This window comes from Lissotriton vulgaris, chromosome 3_1 (assembly GCF_964263255.1).
Source record: "Lissotriton vulgaris chromosome 3_1, aLisVul1.2, whole genome shotgun sequence".
NCBI classification, from domain to species: Eukaryota; Metazoa; Chordata; class Amphibia; order Caudata; family Salamandridae; genus Lissotriton; species Lissotriton vulgaris.
The window spans coordinates 1,974,276,703-1,974,280,854 of NC_141689.1; positions in this window are offsets into that span (position 1 = coordinate 1,974,276,703).

Below are 4,152 nucleotides of genomic sequence, written 5' to 3' on the forward strand. Positions count from 1 at the left end.
TAAAGATGTGGTTGATCCAATTGAGTTGGATGAAGAATGTATGAAGGCATTTGTAGAGTTGTGAGACAGCCTTTGTCGAGCACCTGCACTAGGAATGCCACACTACAGTAAGGACTTTGCACTATTCTGGTGTGAAAAAGATGGTTGTGCACTTTCAGTCCTAACGCAAATGCATGGAACGGCACGCTGTCCAGTGGCATAATTCTCTACCACCTTGGATTCAGTGGCTGTAGAATTACCAGGCTGTTTGAAAGCAGTGGCTGCTACTTGTGTGAGTTTGGAGCAGATTGAATCGATTGTGATGGGACATCCATTGAGAGTGTTAGTGCCACATTCAGTTGAGATTATGTTGACATGAACTCAAACATAGCATCTGACGAGTAGTCGATTGACAAGGTATGAAAGAGTGATACTGGGAGCGGAGAATGTGACCGTGACAAGATGTACAAATTTGAATCCAGCTACATTGCTACCAAGTCCAAGTTGTGAGGAAATGGTGGATGAAGCAGATCATGATTGCCTGAATGAGACTGAATTATGTACAAAACCAAGGTCAGATATTCAAGACATACCACTGCCAGAATCTGATTGTGTAATGGTTGTGGATAGATCTTGCTTGAGAGATGAAATGGCATTCAATGTGCACCTTATGCAGTATGTACAGTGGCTATGGTTCTTGAAGCTTCATGCTTGAAAGGAAAACACTCCGCCCAAGTTTCTGAGCTGGTTGCTTTGACCAGAGCATTTATAATTGGCAAAAATCGGAGAATAACCATATTCACTGATAGCTAATATGGTTTTGGGGTGGTGCATGATTTTAGACAATTGTGGATGCAAAGTGGCTTTTGACATCTTCAGGTTCACCAATTCGAAACAGTAACAATGTTAGGGATGTGTTAGTCGCACTGCAAATACCCAAAGATATTGTAGTGGTGAAATGTTCTGCACATAAATCCGGAAACGACTATGTGACGGTGGCAACAGATATGCTGATCAAGTTGCACGATTTTGTGCTCAAAATTCAAGGTAACGCAAAAATCTTTTTTTTCTTCTTTTTTGTCCTTATATATGCTCAAGGTGGGAACCCCTAATGCCTTTCACACTGTCAAACTTGATACCGCCCTGGACTCAATGTGCGGCAATCAGGGGTCACCCAGAGGTAGGCTGTTTCCTTGTCCAACTCCCCTGTCCTCTGATGGAATACCTCGGACCTAGGGAGGACAGGACCTACACAAACTTCTGGCATAATCATAGGACCGTTACCTCTTCGACCAGGCCACCATTTCCGACCACACCTTCTCTGAGCTCTCTGCTCGGCACGCTAGGTCCATCTTACTGACTTCCATAATATTTCGTAAACAGTCAGTGAACCTGGGAGGGGCCACTGATTTCCATTCTTTACAAATCTCTCTCCTTGCTATAACCATCACATAGAATATAAATTGTGAGGAATAGTTGTTAATATTGTAACCAGGTGGTTAACCAAAGAAAACTAACCTCGGAGAGCATATAATAGTGGTTGTTAAAACCTTCCCCAGGAAATCCACAATCGCCTTCCAGTATTCAAGATTCTCTGGACATTCTAGAAATATATGTATATCATCAGTTGCTGGGAATTTACAGTGGGGGCAACAATAATTCCCCAGTGTAACCCTGGACAGTTTAGCCGGGGTCCAATACACCCGATAGACCGTGAACAAATGATTTCTCTTCAAATTAGCTGGTTTTATTAGACTCTGGGACATGGAGAAAGAATCTGTCCAGATCTTCCTGGTTTCTTCGGAGCTATCTGATATCACATTACCCCAGAGACTCACCAGCTCACAGTTTAACATTCCTGTTACCCCCGTTGGTGCCCTGTACCAAAACAAGACCTCTCGTTTCCACCCTCCTCCACTGCAGACGGAATCAAGGATCCCAGCATCCCTTTCCCGCTGCAACGCCTGCCTTGACCACCAGGCGGAGAGTTGGTAAAACTTGAATCTCGTTAAAGACCCATTTTTCAGTGACACTAAAGAGTCCCAGTCTATAAGACCAGAGTTGACCCAGAGATCCCCCCATCTCCTCACACCTGCTGCTTTTAAAGGCTGGGACAACTGGTCCTGAAGGCACTCCGGACTGCCCGGGGAGTCCCAAACTGGGGCATTAGCGTGGTAATATGGAATTCCCAGAGCCGTCTGCAGGATCTTAAGATGGACTTTTTTATAAAATTTCTGGTCACCAAATTTGAAAAAAAAAACTCCTGGCCCTGTGGTAGATCATACAGCAATGCCTGAAATAAGCGGCCCTGCAAAGTTGAGTCCAATTTGTTAGTCAATAACCTAAAGTTTTTTAAATGAAAGGCATGGCAATATATGAGTAAGTCTGGTAGGGCCAACCCCCCGATTTTTAACCCCCTCCTTAACTTTTTCCAGGCTATCCTGGGAGATTTACAAGCCCAGATAAAGGAACCAATCTTGCCTTGAAGGCTCATAATCTCTTTCTGTGGGAAAGATAAAGGGATGGAATTATAAAGAAACGTTAGTTTAGGGAGTATAGACATTTTAATGAGATTAACTCGTCCGTATATATTTAATGGCAGACTACCCCATCTTGTTAATGTTTTGATAATTGCTTTCACTACTATCTGCCAACTAATTTTCTGTATATTCTTTAGTTCTTGAGTCAAGTAAATTCCCAAGTACCTCATTTTATGTTTTGCACCCTGAATGGGCGTACTATTATTCCACCCCAATATTTCTGTCTTCTCCCTATTTATTTGATATCCCGAAAGCCTTCCAAATTACTCGGCTAGATAAAATAACCTAGGTATGGCATCCACGTGATTGGAGGTGTATAGGAGAAGGTCATCTGCATACAATGCGGCCTTAAGCTCTAGGTCTGCTATTCTAAAAGGTTGAATTACATGATCCGCCCTGATACAACAAACAAAAGGTTCAATATAAATATCAAACAAAAGGGGAGATAAGGGGCAGCCCTGCCTAGTGCTGCAGGAGATTTTAAACCAGTCGGACAGGCCACCATTAACCAGGACCTTTGCTCGTGGATTCTGATACAAAGATTTAATGCCCTCTATAAAGATTATAGTGGCCCACAAGTATTTCTAGTTTACCTGGTCAAAAGCTTTGGCCGCATCTATCGCAATTAAAGCTAGCGGCAGCCCCCTATCCTCCGCATAGTCTATGGCTCCAATCACCTGAAAAGTTAGCTTGTTCAGCTGCCTCCCCGGGATAAACCCTCTTTGGTCTGGGTGAATTATAGATTTTATAATTTTGGCAGGTCTAGTTGCCAAAATCCCCGACTAAAGCTTCAGATCTGAATTCAGGAGAGAGATAGGCCTGTAGGATTCACTTTTTTGGGGGTTTTTGTTAGGCTTCGCGATGAGAGTGATTGTGGCTTCAGCCCATGTGAGGGGGATGCTTTGGCCGTGAATCAGTAGATGATTAAAAAGTGTGGTGAGCACGGGTACCAATGACTCTGAATAATCAATATAAACCTCACTTGGTAACCCCGCTTTACCCCGCTCCATTTTCTTGAGTTGATCTATTACTTCCCCTTCCATGATCTCACTCTCCAAATACCTCCTATCTGTTTCTGAAATTTGGGGCAGATTTCTCTGACTCAGGCAAGTCTGGAGCCTCCTCCATCCCGAAACTCTTATCTTCCGTATATAAGCCTTGCATGAACCCCCTAGCTTCCTCCCTAATCCCCCCATTCTCCATGATTGATATGCCTGTCTCGCTTTGCGTTAGGACTTTGATATTATTCCTGGATCTTTCTTCTCAAGATTTCCAGGTGAAAAAGGCCCCACACTTTTCTCCATACTCGAAATTTTTCAATTTACTGGTCTCCCACTTTTCCCTAATGATCTTTTCATCACTGACTTTAAGGGAGAGTTGTAGATCAAAGAGCTCCTTCTCCAATTCCGGAATCCTCTCTCTGTCTGAAACAATAGCCACCTGTAGTTCGGAATCTTTTTCAATAATTGCTTTCAGATCATCAAGCTTTTTTTTTTAATAGTCTTCCTCTTATGGGCCATTAAAGAGCTCAGCACACCTCGTAGAAAATCCCTATAGGATTCCCACACGATCTGGACAGTGGAGGAGCCGATGTTGATAGTGAGAAATTCAATAGCTTTTCCTCTCACTTCTG